Genomic DNA, 17,865 nt, shown 5'->3' on the forward strand with positions numbered 1-17,865 from the left:
ACTCTAGCTCTGGTCCTTTAAGAAAAAAAAAAACAAGAAAAACCCTGGGACTCACCAGTCCTGGAGTGGCCTCAGGGCTTTGGGAGGCTCGTGCAGGGTCCCCCACGTGGTGGGGGGCAGTGAGGATCACCCCCCACCGGCAGGAACAGTGGTTCAGGGGTTTTCCTTGTTTGGTTTTTTTTCTTAAAGGGCCGGAGCTGGAGCTGGGGCGGGCAGACTACCTATGGGGCTGTTGGGAGGCTCATGCAGAGTGCTCCATGCAACATGGGCCAGTGCGGGGCAGCAGGATTGTTCTCCCCCTCCCCCCCCAGCCTGGCAGCACCTGCTGAGTTGGCGGTTTTTTCCCCTACAAGTGCTGGGGGCTCATGCAGGCGGGAAAGCCTTTGCCAGGCTGCGAAAGTGGGTGGGGGTTGGGCTTGGGTGATTCAGAGATTTGGCAGCAGCCAAATCCATTTGGGACAAGTTATTCGAATCACCAAATTGAATCCTTGTCCCCTGAATTGGCCAAATCCAAAGCAAATACTAGCCGCTTTGCACAGGCCTAATAATCTTTATCTTTGCACCTCTTAACACCCAAGAGGTATCATGCAGTCTCCGGGCTTCATTCTTTTTAGTGCCGGAGTGGGTCCAGCACCTCACACAGAGAAGTAATAATTATCTCCTCCAAAACCGAGTGGGTTTTCTCATTTCCTATCACAGTGATACCTCAGATGTAAAAATCTGTGCGTCTGACCATTTCAGCCAGTGGAAACACCTCTATTTACTTCCCTGGATGTTGGATCTAGCACAGCGGCAGGGAATTATTTTGGGCAGAGGGCCGCTTACTGAGTTTTGGCAAGCCATCGAGGGCAGCATGACAGGCAGCCAGGGGCAGATAAATATTCATTTTCTAAATTTTTTTGAAAAAGGATAGAACGGCCTGGTGGGCCACATCCTGCCCCCAGGCTGCATTTTGCCCACCCCGATCCAGCACAGGAGAGCAGAGAAACTTTAGAAGCAAATCCTTAAGAAACACAGAAACACTTCAGTGAATTGAAGTTCAGTGTTGCTGTAGATGTGCCAGTTATAGGCATCTGTTTTGGAGAATCATAATAGCAGTAAAATATTGTCCAGAAGGATTCCTGCCTGGCTGTGAATTCTTTGTAAGGCATAGTTAGCAATGTACAGGTTTATAAAAACAAGAGATATTGTTTATTTTCTATTCTTTCCCTTTTGTTAAAGTTTTCTAAATAAGTGTAAATACCTAACTTTGAAAGTCGTCTCAGTCAGTGACGTGAATTGCATCAATTGTCCTGTTTTTAGATGTCACAGGTGTAGTTTTGTGTTGCCAGAAGGCAGAAGGGAGAGAAATGCCTCAGTCATCTAATATGTTGGTCATTTTATCTTTTGATACTACATTCTTATAATAATCATATAGCCAGACAAGATAGTCAAAGCACTGGACTGGGATTCAGAAGATCTGATTTCAGTTCCCAGCTTTGTCACAGACTTTATTGTCTGACTTGAGCAAATCACTTATCAATGCATCAGGTACTCAAGTATAAAATGAAGATGACAGCATTTCCTTTCTCCCACTCTTTTCCTTCCTCGTGCTTATTTAAGCTGAAAGCCCTTGGAAGCAGGGCTGGCCTCTTCTGGGCTTGTAGAGAGAATATGACTGATCTCATTTGGACTTTCTAGGTGGGACCGTAATACAAGGTTAATAAGGATTAAATCAACAGTCTTCTGGTGTGAGAAACTGTCACATTTTAATGTGTAAGACGCTTGGAGGGTTTAGCATCCTCAAAACAGTTCTCCATGAGCTGGGTTATGGAGTTGCCTAAAGAGTAGACCAGCACGGTGGGTGGGTAAAATCCTCTCTCAGAAAACTAGTCGCTTGACAATGCTAAGCAAATATATTATGTCTTATACAGGGGTGTAGGTTGTAGCTGTGTTGGTCTTAGGACGTAGGCAGACAAGGTTCTTTGGGTCAATCCAATATCTTTTATTGGACCAACTTAAATAGTTGGAAGAAATTTTTTAGCAAGCTTTTGGGTTTAAAAACCCTTCGTCAGGCTGAGGAAGTCTCTGCAGTTGGTGCGTGCTCTTCCTGGATGGAATGAATAGTAAAGACGCCAGAGGCTGGGCTGGTATGCATGCACTATAATATCTTGTACTACAATATAATATCTTATACTGTATGATATGCTGCAGTATAATGTCTTAGACTACACCTAGCCACTGTATTACAGCAGAGCTCCCATTTGATTTCTCAAAGGGCATAATGTGACCGCATTTTAGTTGGTACCGTTGTTACATTTACCAGACTAACTGCACTACGGTCCCTTTTCAAATGCCCTCAGGCCGGTAACCTAAACTGGGGTGGGATTCTTCAGCTCACCTCCTGCTACATCAGCACCTGGATCAGAGCCTCCAGGGACCCACTGGGACTATTTTTCCCAATCCAATTGGGGTTTGCACTCTCAGGAATTTCTCTTTTGGTGCCTGACTGCAGCTGATTGAACAGACTCAAGAAACAACTTGCTCAAAACAAGAGCGCTACATATTCATGTACCCAAAGCTACAAAGCATGCAGGGCCAAGGTGCATATCAAATGTTATATTTCTATAATACCTAACCTACGTTTAACTGTGCTATCCATAGCTTAGGCAGGTTTGGTTTATTCCCCAGCACTGAGTCAGCAGACGCAGCCTGCACTGCTTACAGCCAACTCCTCCTGTCTCTACATGAGTATTCCCAGCTTGTCAGCTTTTCCACTGACACATCCTGGGCAGTGTCTCTTGGCTCACCCAAATCTCCCTCCCTTTTGCAGGATCTTTGAGGCTTTTAGGCCTCCTTTGATCCCTTGGGGAGAGTTCCCCATTCTAATCAGGAGGGAGCCAGCTCATTAGCTTCTCCCTCCACTCCCCTGCCCCAAACTAATGGCCCAGCTATTGTTATCTTAATTCTTTTGAAGCTGCCTAGCTGAGGCTGTCTTATCTGTCACTGTTTTACATTTCCTGCTCAGTTCTTTAACAACCCCTCTACCAGACTCAGTTGATTTAACTCAGACAGGCAGCAGGATACATTTAAACAGGGATACAGATTCACATGCTGCATTCATAAAAGATACAAACCCGTTCCTCCCCCAAACAAACTTTGCAAGAAGAGGAGGCAGTACTCTGGTTCTTCTGTAATATCTGCCTCAGCTCCCCTCAGAGGATTCAGGACAGGGCATTGTCTTATATCTTGCTGTAAAAGTGGCCGGGCAATGTCTGTAGTGGTACCAAATACCCTGCCCTCACTGCCATGAGCTTTAACCCTGAGACAGACAGCAACAGTGCTCCTTTGGTACACAGGAATTGTCAACCTGGATCAGAACAAAAAGACGTGTAATGCATGATCCTTCCGAACAGTGGGCTGGTTCTTCTCTTTAGAAAGAGGTGCAATGGTGTCTTGGCACAATATGACAAAATCTGCACCCTATTCTTTCCCAGCACAATTGTTATGACACTGGGAGGCAAGGAAGGGAAGGGAAGAGAAGCTGGGCTGATGTAAGTGGAGAACGCTTTAAAGCATCACCTACAATGCTGCCCATAAGTAAATTGGTAGACGAAATATTCTACCCATACTTTGCTCTTACCCTTTTGCTCTTCATCTGGAGCTGGCACATTTTGCACTTAATGATGCTCCTGACTAGCATAGCTCCTGGCCTCAGGTATAGTGTTCAACAGCCTTCCCTGATCAGTCCTTGAACACCTCTAAGACATGGCAGATGTGCATAACTAGAAATACCTGAATCAGGAAAGAATTGGTACTTTTTCCATTAGCTAAAGATGAAATGCTCCAGGCTATTTGATGGAGACCAAGGAGCAGAATATCTGCTAGGAGGCCAATGCTGGAAATCATTTTTGACAAAAGGCACTTTGACAAAAGGTGGCTCCAATGGAAGCAGATATAAAGCAACGTAAACTCTGACAAAAAATCCTCCTGAAGTCACTAAACAGCTAAAGCCATTTATAGCATTGTTCTTGGGTAAATCTTTACTTTGTCACTATTGTTCTTCTGGCTAATTTAATTAGAAGAAGCAAGAAGTATTTTCACAGATTCTGTCTAATTAAAATCAAATATGACCCAGATGGTTTGTAAATATTTCAAATGTGTAGTTTATTGACTTAAAAAAAAAACAAAACTAGTCATGAGTGGGCTAATGAAGTCTGGGGAGAGGATGCTGAAGTAGTTCTGTAATTGGGTATTCTTCATTCTTTGTTGTGGCCATTTAAACCAACAATACAATGTGATGAGGAGCCATTTACACAACTGACTGTGCAGTCCACATTCCCAGCTCCAGGATGTGACATGGGAACAGCATTTTACTGATGGACCATTCATAAAAGAGGGAGATATGCTGTATCAATATGCGGAAGGAAAGTGTATTATTCAGATGGGGACTGAGCCATTAGAGTGGGCTAGTGAAAAATAAGTCAAGTGGCTGGGCTACTGGATGGAGTTAAAAGACTCCAGACCTGTCACTGATCTTGGGCAAACTATTTTGCCTCTCAAGCGACACTCTCCTTTCTTTTTGTAGAGCACTTTGAGATCCTTGGCTAAAAAGACTAAATATGAAATTCACCTCTTAAGATCCAACCTCCGGTCACAAGTGAAATTAAGTTTATCTCAATCCATAATTATGCATACTGCTGTAATGGGTATGGAGCTGCTCTATATTAATTTTTAATCCCATGTGCAGACCTGTTTTAAGCGTATATGCATATACAATTTAAGTTTACACAGTAATAGAATGTAAAGAAAAGCAAGCAGGAAATGCAAAAAAAAAGTTACAAATCAAGCACCCCTCTACAAACACTTGAATGATGGCAAACAGGATTCTTACAGGACATTCTCACATAGGCCTTTTGGGCTGGTTTGAACAAGCAATAGAAAAGCCTGGGGATGGCCAAGAAAAATGGACCTGTCATTGGAATAAAAGGGGTTTCTCTCTCCAGAAAGATATCTGTGGGAGAGTCATTCAGAGAAACCTGAATGATGCAAGAACCTGCTGGGGTATCTGAAGAAGCTAGGCATGCCTAGCTTACCATCATAGCATGGTAGGCTTAAGGGAAGTTGGACATGAATGTGCGGGTTGGGAGGGGGGGTTAAATTTTTTTTTCATTTGATTTCATCTGGTAAAATAAATGCTTTGGTTTTAAGAAGACTAGCTGGTTTTAAAAAAGACTGGCTATATTCACCACTCATTACAGATTCTTAAAGACAAGAACTACAGGTGTAGCTATACCTGTTGAGTAAGCATGGTTGATACCCAGGGAACTGTGGCTCATGGCAAAATGCAGCTTACGGACCACATGAAGCCCACCAGGCCATTCTGTCCGGCCTGTGGGACCCCTACAAAACTTAGAAAATTAACATTTATCTGCCCCTGGCTGCCTATCATGTGGCCCTCAATGGCTTGCCAAAACTCAGTAAGCGGCCCTCTGCCCGAAATAATTGCCTGCCCCTGGTCTAGGCTAAAGAGTGGAAGAACCGCATATCTTCCTTCCATAAATGTAAAGGCATAACCTACATGTGCACTTAGAGAGACCAGAAAGGGAAGAAAGATTCAGCTAGCCATGTTACAGTGACCATTACAAGGCCACAATCATGGAAGTCATGAACAGGTAGTCAGCAATACACAGGAATAAAGTGACATGAGTGAACCACTAGAGCCTCTGTGCTTAGATATGACTAGCTAATAACAGTCCTTCAACTCACCTCAGAATAAAATCTCAGCATTGAATTTTGGGTGATCTTCAAACAAAGAGAAGATTAAATATGTTTTCCTAAATATATTATTTTTCAAATAATAATTGTAACCTTAAAATGGAAGTCTGGATTAAATGCATTTAGGATTAAGGTCTTTGTATGCTTTTTCTCCATATATCAGGTGACTGTCACCTGCAGAATAACTAATAGGGGTGTGTGAAGTGAGCCCTATTCAATTTGGATTTGGCCCAAATCAGGGACAGGGATTCAATTTGTTGATTCAGCTCACTATCCCTGATTAGATTCGGCCAAATCTGAATCTGAAGATTTGATGCTGATTCAGAGAATCAGCGATGCAGACATGGACGCCACTTTACATGTTTTTTCTACATACCTCGAGGTACCAGCGTGGCTTGTGAATGCGGAGATGCTGGGGCACATGGAGGGTCCCAAAGGAGCGCAGGGGGGCCCTCCACATGCTCAGTGGCAAACCGAGAAGTGGATCAGAAGTACTTCTTTCTGGTCCAGTTCCAGGTCTGCCAGGGAGCGTTTGGGGGGGTCTCTGGGTGCCCCCCCCAAACCTAGGAGGCAGCAATCATGGACCCAGGGGGGCATGGTGGAGGGGGGTGGCCCTGCACACTTCCCGGCAAACCTGGAAGTGGACCTGAAGTGCTTCTGTTCCACTTCTGGGTCCGCACGCTTCTCTGGGGCGTTCCACGTGCCCCACCATTGCAGCGTTCATGACCCACCTGCTACCTAGAGGTATGTAGAAAAAACATTTAAAGTTCTATGTCTGAATCACTGAATCTTTCCGAATCTCTCCGAATCGATTCAGAGGGTTCCAATTCAATTCAGAGAGATTAAAGAGTCCTACAATTTGATTCAGATTCAGAAATTTGGCCACCAAATCTCCACCGAATCAAATCAGGGGCGGAAGCTTCGCACAGCCCTAATAACTAACAATTTATTTCTTGTATTTGCACATGTAAAGGTCAAATCACTGAATGATCCAGGAAAGTGAATGTAGAAGTGGGGTAAATACAAAAGAATCAAAATTTGCTTTCAGAACTAAACACAGATGCACAGACTATTTTCTGGATTATTTCAAATACCTACTGGGTTACTAATCCCTAGTACAATACGACTGGCAGTATTCCACATATGTGAAAGTGTTTCATAATCATTTACTGCAATTCTGAAGTAAACATTAATTAAAACTGTATAAACACTCATCAAAACAAGTTTCTGAATTTTCTCGTAGGAAGTATTTTTTGAACTTGCCTAACTACGTTTTTAACATGTCAGGCAGCATCAGCTTCAAAGGAGCAAACAATTCACATTGTAAAACTATGGGCTCTTCATCTATTTCTAAAATCATCTAGGTGCAGATAGGAGTTGTGAATTATTTATCTAGTGATGTAATCTCAATCAAGAAAGCACTCAAAGACCCTGAGATCCTCCAGTCCAGCATCTTCCTAATTCTAGCAATGAGATACTATAGCCCAAAAACTAGGTTGCAAATGGTGTTCAGAAGACCCCATCCCCATCAGAAGAATGGTGTTTGATTTCTCCATCCTGTTATAATCTGCTCCAAGGGCCACAGATAAATCAGCTCACACACAAGCTGCTTCTGTATATGTGCAACAGAAAGGTTAAATAGCCTATTCTTTGACTCATGCAATACAGACTGATGCTTTTAGTTCTGGAAGTCTAGGATTCAGTTTGAACAGACAACCCAGCTGGGGCATTATTATATTTCTAGCGATTCCTCTTAAGGGCTTCTCCATTTATAACAGGTTGAGGATGATATTTCCTCATCTTTGTAAAGTGCTGTGAGATAGGGTGCTCTGATATTATGAGATGGATGGATAATAAAATCTGCCATATGAGGACCAAGCATCAATTGTTGCCTTTCTTGAAAGCAAGATGCATTTTGCCATGAATTTCAGTGCAAGACAAATTAAACCTGCCCCCCCACCAACCCTCTTCTTTTGGAACCTGATCAAGATTTTACACAATCCTGCCGTTACTGCACTTTAGACCCACTGACTTTTTATGGATGCCACGGTGGGATATAAATTATTCACTAATTATTGCATGTGGGAGTGAATATGTTGCATCATAATGGTAAAGCATTTAGCACATTGCATAAAATGAGGAGCTGAGTGTAGCATGAATTAATTAAACATGCTCTTCCTTTGATGGATGCCTCCTTCCCTGAACATCAAGCTTGGACAGAGGGCTGAGTGAATGGCAAATTAGTGTCATCATCATGGTGGCTAATCATGAAGAAAATGGCTTTCTGATTTTACTAATTTACTTTTCACTCTGTCCCCAAATGACAGTATTAGTTTATCACACCATCTTAGTCCTGACATGTTTTCTTCCCTCTATGGATTAGGCACATTAGTTATGCAACAACTGTCTGAAACTTCTACAGTGGTTGAGTTCAACATTCAAGATGTTCACGGGGCTAGGTGATGAAAGAAGAGCATTGATTTTCCACTAGGAATAGCCCCAGCAGAATATCTTTCTCTCTGAGAGAGCTTCAAAAAATGAATACATCTTGCTATCTAAGGGAAGGAAAGCCACTAGGATTCTAGCCAGAGAGAAAAGAAAATACCTGCATCTTAATTAAGCAGAATGATCTTAATTCATCCTGGCCTCCCTGTCTTTCCAAAGCATGTTATCAACTTGGCAAGCTTCCTTCCTTTCTTCCTGTAAATAAATTTTAAAAAAATCCCTTTTCTCCATGCCATGCCTCAACCACATCTCTTCTCAGCAGGCCCTCCATCTAGTGCAATCTTTCTGTGTTGAGGTTGTATCAAAAATGTATTCACTAACTTGTTCTGCATTATAACATCAAAACCCCAGATTTTTAAAGTTGTTTGGGAACCTGACCCCATTTAAAAACCTTGGCCAATAAGTATTAGATAGAAAGACTATAGATGAAATAAGGCAGGAAGGCAACCAGGCTGCCCTAGCTTTTATAGTGTTTGCTAGTTCCAATCTCTCTGCTTCAATGCCATGTTTAAAATGCGCATTGCCCTTACTCAAATTTGTTTAGCTTCTTGTTGGGATTTTTCTGGAAGCAAAACATGTAGAATATTAAAACATAGAAAATGTTTGTCAAGAGATTGAAAAAAAAACCCAATGGATGCCTGCATTTAGGCTTCTCAGTTTAACTTTGAGTATCTAAATATGTACCTGTGCTTTGCAAAAAGGGCTGTCACTGAACCCTGTGGAAGAGGTTGGGTACTTAACCCTCAAAAAGTAGGTAGTTTATTTAGATGTTTAATCTGGGCCTCTGATGCCAGTTCCAAAATTTGGCTATACCTATGTTGACATTCACAACAAAAAGGTGCATGTAAACTATGGGTGGGCAAAATGCGGCCCGCCAGGCCATTCTATCCGGTCCATGGGGCCTCTAAAAATTTTAGAAAATGAACATATATCTGCCCCCGGCTGCCTGTCATGCAGCCTTCGATGGCTTGCCAAAACTCAGTAAGCGACCCTCCACCAGAAATAATTGCGTACCCCTGATGTAAACTAAGGGTATAAAGGTAGGGCATGCGCTGAGTTTGTTCTAGTACTCACTTAGCATTTCAATTTACCATAGCACTTCCCAAACTATCTTGTTTTTATTCTTCAGAAGGAGCGGGGGAGTAGAATTACTTCTTAGTTTTACTATAGGGTTCCCATTTCCTTACATTTATAGGTCAGATTCTCTTCTTATCCACCCTTGACTCCAGCAGAGGGACTCCTACTTTATACATATGGAAGTGAAAAGAGCATTAAAAGACTTAGTTTCCACTTCTCTGGTAGATGGAGAAACATTTTTCCTAGACCTTGTAGGAAACTATCTCCAGTACGATTTCTTTTGTCTAGATTTGCTCACAATTCCCCTCTGCTGAAGGGAATATTTTGATGAAACCAAAATCAGTTTTCATATAAATTTCCCCCATTGGTTGTCTGACTTTGTTGCCAATACTCAGATCCCCTGTACAGTTCAAAAAGGCAACCTGCCTTGTATTCTCCCCATCATCTTCTCTTCATTTGTGATATGATATACCTGCCCATGCTCTTAAGGGGTTGCTATGCTATCTCCATTGCTAGGTGATTTAAATCCTAGAGACTGGTTCATATTACATTCATTAATAATCATGGGACTAGATCCTCAGGCAGTATAAGCTGGCATAGCTCTATGGATTTCAGTAGCAGTTTTCTACTGCATGCAAAGAGAGGAGAGATAAAATGGGTCGCATATGACATGTTAGTCATGTCACTTAATACACTCCTGGCATGTATTCAGTTATTACCATGGTGGTTTTAATGTTGATATAAGAACCTATACAGAAGAGAACAGAACATGAGCTTCGCCATAATTTTTAAAAAGCAAAAACATTTACACAGTAAGCTCTGTTATGTGTATGAGTGGAGTTATCACTCCATCTGGCTTTGGTTATTGTTCTCCCACATATAATTAACTCCATCCAACTGGAGATTATATCACATCATACTTAATGCATGATCTGTGCTGGATGTTAGCTCTACCTCAGCAAATTTATATTTGCTTTATTTGTGGAAAAAATATTGTTGCAGTAAAAGAGACATTTACAGTCTCCAGAAAATGCACTCCTTCATAATTTGAAATATAGCATTTTAAACAGATGGACATAAATATACAGTATCCAAAACCCTAATTTTAAATGTCGAACTAGGCTCTAGCAAGATGCCTGTAGGCATTTAGTAACATTTGAAACTTATTTAAGACCATCTTTTTAGCGCTTTATGGCTGAAGCACTTTAATTTACATACAAAAGTAAAAGGTAGAAGGAAGTTCTCTTTGAACAAATTTAGCACTTTTAGCTGGATATAGTAGGATAAATTACAAGTGCTTCAAATGAAGATGTAAAAGGCATACACTAGTAATTGTATATTAAACTTAGTTACTCAGTACCAAACAGCTGTGTTGAATGCTTAAGGGTCCCATGCTCTTCTTAAGAAGTCAAACAGGTCCTACTTCCACCTTTTAAGACCCTAAGAAAGTTGTAATAATAAAATGGTGATTGTCTTGAGCTCGACTAAGGTGTATGTCCTTCTGCTTAAAGAGATAACAAGCAACATGGTAGACAGAGCTCCTCCCAAATTTTTCTCTTCATTTTTGTCTCCTCTAAAGAAGGAGGACTCCCGAAATAATCTATTTCATCGACTCTTTCTTCCTGTAAAGACCAGTCAGGTTTCAACATCTTGCAGAGTACATACTTCAAGATATAACAAAATCTAGCTAGCCTTCACACATTCGCACCAACCACTTCATTATTAAACACTATTAAGGTACAAAAACTCTCAATACCATGCTTAGTGACTCTGGAAGGAATAGTGCTACCAGAGCCATTATCCTGGGACACTTTGCACATTGTTTATTAGTTTATAAAGCTTTAAAAGTGCTAACAGAAGAAAGTACTTGGCCAGAGTGGGGTTTGCCAATCTGACCTGTGATTTATTCTTCCATTTAAGAATTAATTCTGAAGCAATTTGTTCTCATGGCCTCCTGCTTATTTTTTTCCCATTTATTAACATTTGAGGTTAGACTATTGAAGATAAACTATTTGAAAAATCCTGAACCCCCCTATCAATGTCTGCAGGTTTTATAAGTCAGACCTGAGAAATTCTATATGTATATTCAGACAAGGTTCTTTGGGTGAATCTGATATCTTTTATTAGAACAACTTAAATAGTTGGAAAAAAATTTTAAACAAGCTTTCAGGTTTAAAAACCCTTTGTCAGGCTGAGGAGGTTTCTGCAGTTGGTGTGTGCTCTTCCTGTCTATTCATAAATATCAAGGACATTTTTCTAGAGCTCTGTCAAATACTAAATACTCCCATTAGCTGAAAAGTATATTATTTGCAGTCTAAAGCATGCTAACCTTTCCCTTTTAAAGGAACAATAATAAATCCATCCTCTTCTAACATGGGTTATCAGTTAGTGATGATACTTTAATAAATAACAATGGGGTCTTTTATTCAACAGTACATAAAACATAACTAGAATTTTGTTTAATGGCTCATAACAGTAATTCCTTATTTTCCCTTTTTTCAGATAATTCCCTGACCTGTTATCCCCAGTCTCCATAAGACACTTATCTGTAATCCTTAAGGCTGAGATTTATCACCATGTCTTTGAAGTACAAAGGATCAGAGGGCTGTTTCCTGGTGGGCAACTTTTTCCCTTCACGATGGCTTGAAATTTCTGAAGAGAGTTTATTTTCTTTTTTCTCTTCCCTTTCTAGATGAGGTTAAGCCAAAGTCATTGTACAATACCCACCATAATTTACCAGTAGCTCTGATCAGCTCTGGTAGCATGGATAAGATGACTGACATTAGACAGCTGTGGGAGGGTTATTCAGAAGGAAAAGGAGACCCCCGTGCTCATTTTTAAAGTGACTGCCTACTCTGCTGAGTTGGGATTTCTCATCATGGCATGAGCTACAAAGCTCCTGAAGTTGGAATAAGGGACAACTACAGTATCTCAGAAACCACTGTCAGGGAGCTGTTGGTAACTGCTGACTTTTTAAAAGAGTAATCTCTGCATCGGAAAATTAGATGTCGTTTCTAGAGTGACACCTCCAGTGGAAGCTGCTTCAGGTGATAGCATCACTGCAATATTATAAAGCATTTCCTACCTGAAAGTCACTCTCAGAAATACTTCCTTCTGGAGACAATAGTTTTCTGGAGTGAGAACATGCTGACTGGAGGTCAGCAGCATTTTCTGGCCTGTGTGGAATCATATAGTGATCTCCGTTCAACTGGAGCCTAGTCCAAAGTCCCTTTATGTCAACAGAAACACACCAATTGACCTCAATGTCTTTTCAAAATGTAATGCTGTCCTATATGGACAAGTGTCCCCATCGGAAAAAGTCACGGGTGCAATAAAAGTCGTGCTCAAAGAGAAAAAGAACTGAATGAACTGACTTCTTAGCTCTGGAAGTGATCCCTCCTGCCCTAAAAGAGCTGAAGCATACCAGTGGGATCATGGGGACACAGGTCTTGCCACTACCCATCCGGTTCTGACCAAGGCTAACAAACGCACTAAGTCACTAGGTCTGTTAATCCAGTATTAAATTCATATTGCAGAGAAAGAATAGAAAGACATTGGGGCGTTCCTGTGCATGAAAGGCATCGGGGTGTTCCACCAGTCCCCACTCAGAGTAGCTCGCCGAGTATAAAAGGGAAGCAAAATCAGTCGAATGAGCGTGTAAGGGGGTGTTTTAAAAATTACTGTTCTTGTGTTATCTGATTGCCGAATTCTTCTGGCCTCTCTGCAGCTGTAGTTCTGTATAAAGGCAGCTAAACTGCAGTGTTATGAGCAAAACTTTAACAATAATAGCCCAGAAACTATTTATTTCCATCTGGTAATGTATACAACATCTTGCCATTCATATTTGCATAATGCAAAGCATATTAGAAGACAGAAGCAACTCCCAATAGAATCCAGATGCGCAGAAGCTTAGCATTCACTCTTCAAGGGCCGAATCCTGAGCTCCCTCCTTAGGATCTGATTCACTGCCCATGAAGCCAAAGAAAAGTCTCCTATTCATTTCAGCAGGCCTTTGATCAGACTCTCAGGTTTTATTCAGTCCTTACTCAGATAAAATCTTCATAATTCATCCTTTGATAACCCTTGTTCAACAACTCCCAATTTTCTACAGGGCATTAGAATGCCTTTAAAATGGTCTTCTGCAAACCCCAGGAGCTATGCTATGTATTCTTGCTCACCTACTGGTGATAGTACCTTGATATTTCTTGGAGGAAAGGCAAAAGAGAGCAGGAGAAAAAGAGCATATACTCCCGTAAATGCAGCCAATTCATATTTCATTCTGGTTTTTAGCATTTACCCATGAAAAAAATTCATATTCCATAGAAACGTAGGCAACCATTGCTGTTGATCTGTCAGTAAGGAATTATGAATTTGCCCATCACCGTGGTATCTGAACACAAAAGTGCATGCTTAATGGCCTAGATATACCATTCTACATATTAAACGATTTATCTCCAAGGAAAAAAAAGGTAAGCATAAAGAAGAAAATTGTCATTTGTTTCCTGGCTTTGTCAAAATCAGTCTAAGAAACCCAGTGTAAAAAGAAACTGGGTGCATCTACACGTGCCCCTGACTGCGCAGTTGGTACTGCAAGTACTAAATGACTGTGCGGTACTTGCCAGTACTGTGCAGTCCCAGCAGCGCAAGGTTCATTTTCAACCCTACCGCACAGTAGTGGCAGTGTCACCGTTAGCGCTCGCTGATGCTACATCACTATAGCAATGAGCTATGTTGCTGTAGCTCATCACTATGACGATGTAGCATCTCATGTAGATGTGCCCACAGTGTACCAATCTACATGGTGCTAGGAGTGGCCATTTTACCATCATGGCCCAAAGCCCTGTCAAAGATAAAAGTGTTGTAACAATTGTTTCAGAATGAGAACAATAAAAAGTCATCAGGCTAGTAGATAGTCACATCTCATACATTTTCACAGTTGAGCACCTGCATGATCCAGGAAATATGTATCCTTTGTGGAAGCTCTGGTCCATTCCTTGGATGTTTAAAGCCCCAGCCTGACCTCCACAGGAAATGCACGCTTTGGGTTGGAATATACAGAACTGAAAAAGGAGCTTGTGGGATGTACATATTTATTCAGCGTGGATGCAAGAGAATCTGTAAGACTGGGAACCAAAGACTTAGGTCCCACTGCCAGCTCTACCATGAATGTATTATGTGACCTTAGGCAAGGAAGCTTTCACTTCATTTCTCTTCCTACCTTTTGTCTTTTCTAAATGGATTGTAAAATTATCTGAGTAGGGATCTTCTCACACTGTACCCCAAGGATGTGCAACATGCAAGTGGCTGCACACACACCCATACAACGATATGGCATCATGCCATATACACCCCCTGCTGTACACTGTACACAACCTAACAAAACGGAGCCCAATCTTGACTGGGCACTGGAAGTACCAATGACAGAAGTGGTTAGCTGTGTTAGAGGTCAGGCTACCTTGCCCTGCCTTCTGTAGGTACCACTGTAATATATATCATTAAAATATATATCAGTGACATGAAGTGCCAACTCTGCCACGCCCAGTCATATAGAACAGATTTCCTATCTGCAAACAGTCCCGTTTTCTTATCCCCACCAAACCAGTCTTTGAAAATGAAAGATCCTTCACTAAGACTGTAATCATTCAATTTATTTTTAATTAAGGCTAAGACTTGCCAACTCACAAAGGAGAGCTAACGCTGCAATTGAAACTCTATTTTTATTTCATCTCATGGTAACAAAATATTATAGCCCTTATTTGACATATTATCCATGGAAGGTCTCTTCAGAGCAAGAATTGTATCCTGGGTCTTATTAGATTTTTGCTGGCTGTTGTGTATTATTCTTAACATGCTTCTAAATACTTCACTTGGATGGAAGATGCTGTCATTGTTTACTAATATTGTATTATTTTCATTTAGCTTTTTGTGCTTCTTTAATGTGAACTCATAGCAATGACAGCATTACAACATCAAAGCTTAGACCGTGGATACAGTGAGTCAAAAGTAGGATGCTAAGTCCAGTGCAATAATACAACACTGTTAGGAGATAAAGCCACAATGTCAAGGCTAGCACAAAGAAGAAATCTGGAATCCTGGCGCTCTCTGAAGCTGTCATGAGACTTGAGAAAAGAAAAGGCCGCAAAAATCCAAGAGAAGTTTGTAGTTGTGAAAAAGTTCAAAAGGCCTGAGGCAGAAAAAGAAAAGGGCACAGAATCACAAAGCCCTTCCCATTCTTCAAGGCCACAGACTTTCATCCTAAGGCTCACAACCAGGGGCCAGGGGGTTCATGACCATTTTCTGTTTCTAATGGCTACATTTGATTCATCACGGTTTTATTCCAGTAACACTGCACCTTGTATAACCCTTTATAGTAGTATAGTAGTATGTTATACTACTATTCTGATTTAGTAACATACTGCTCTTATTTAACCCTGGTGCAAAAGACCATGTACTGGGCACCTCTACACGTGAGTTTAAGTACAACAAAATTTAATGCACATTAAGTGATTTTTTGGCAAGTATCTACACGTGCAGGGACTTGGCACTAAAGTTAGTGCCAAGTCCATGGAGCCCTGCCATGTGCTCTCAGTGGCTGGACAAACCCAGCGCGAAGGTTAGCGCCGGATAGCATCAACACGTGCGTGATGCGCTCTAACTGATCACACCTAAATTCAATACCTGCGTTTGCATTTACAGGTATCAAATTCAGGTGTGATTAGCTTGATTTCACCATTTTTAATGCTCATTAAGGGCGTGCTCATTAAGAGACGCATGCCTATAACACACGTTAAGTTAGGTTAATCCACATTAACGTGTCTCATGTAGATGAGCCTACAGAGCAGGAAAAGAATAAATCTGAACCCTGTCATCAGCTTCCTCTGCAAGGAGTTATTATTATTTGTCCATCTGAAGAATTAACTTATTAATAATAAACTGGATTTTGCTCATTTTACTTGTTGCGGTTTTCCCATCATGAAAAACAAAGGTATAGATAGACAAATATAAGCCAACATTCAGTTGTTTAAATCACTCATCTCAGCTGGCATCCAAATGCAAATGGAGCCTCATTGAACAACCTCCCTCATCTATAGCTATGCTGCAGGGCCCTCTGCCGTGTAGCACATGGTAATAATGGCACAAACATTGCAGGTTAGTAGCATTATAAGCCCATTAGTATAGGAGTGTAAGATGCAGGATAGATACATTAGCATTATATTATTGTAAATCTGAATTGAAACCACCACTTCACTAACAAGGGGGTCCAGGTGATTCTTTCCAATCATTCTGGTATCCTGAGAAGGTCAGACAGATCACATAATCCTGTCAGGCTACAAAGCTATCCAAGTTGATCTGAGTCTGATCTGATTTCAGTTTCATATACTAAGCTCAGTGGGGCCTTGAAACAGGAACAATAGCCCTTTCACTGCTCTGGGCCCCTTCTCCTTTGTGTCTATATTTAAATAAAATATGCCTGTTTGGTCCTTTAGCAAGAATGCTTGACCTTAGAAATGTGAGTATTCACACCTCATTGTAATGCTGAAATGTATTTTTATAATATTGGAAGGCTTCTTTATATTATCTAAGGCAAATGTTTGCTTATGAAAGTTGAAGTGAAACACTCATGTGAGCAAAAGATGCATGAACAGACACCTAGAAAGCACAATAATTAACTCTCTCCTTGCCTGGAATTTCTTTCCTCTCGCCTACGAGCATGAATCCAATTTAAGTTGGCACTGACCAGCTAGAGATAGGAAAATGCATCATCTGCTACCACACTGTAGTCCCATTGAAGTCACAGAAATTGTAATCTGGGGCATCAAAATGTGAATATACTCTACACTGGGGGCCCTTTCAGCTGAACAGAATTGGCACTACCCTGGCTCTGGCGGTATCTTGAGGTAGTGAAAAATACTTACAGATGAGAAAACTAGATTTAGGATAGCAACTGCATATCTAAAGCCCCAAATGATAACTGCTGAACACATGAAAGACATGATGCTATTGAGATTTGTGAGCAGTGCCCTGTCTTTTACCCTGGTAATACTTTTGGCAGGAAGATCAGGATTGTTGAGATACAGAAATGAGCACAGACTATTCTGGAGCTTTTTAAGGATGCATGCGGGGAAGAAAGCACAAGAAGCGTCTCATTCCTTGTCACCCCACACAAAAAATTGAATTAAATAATGCTTGTTTTACTTTGTCTCGCATGGGGTTTTTTTATAGTGTGCAATACATAAATATTAATCAGGCACCAAAAGATCAGACTGTATAATGACAGTCTAAGCACTGGGTATTTTTTTTCTCTTCTGTTCTACTAATCTCACATGCGTTCAGTCCTTCTACTAAAATGCAGTTTTGTTCTTCCTAATACTTCAGAATCAATCTGCATTAAACACAACTGTTGCTTCATACATTGAGTAAATTGCGATCTCTTCCACACCACTGGCACACAGGATTTTAATAGATCCTCTGTTTTGTGTTGCTGACTGTGAACGCTAAAGTAAATGGCAAGGTAACTGTGATCAC

The sequence above is a fragment of the Crocodylus porosus genome, unplaced genomic scaffold, assembly GCF_001723895.1.
Source record: "Crocodylus porosus isolate Cpor-Errol unplaced genomic scaffold, CroPor_comp1, whole genome shotgun sequence".
NCBI lineage: Eukaryota > Metazoa > Chordata > Crocodylia > Crocodylidae > Crocodylus > Crocodylus porosus.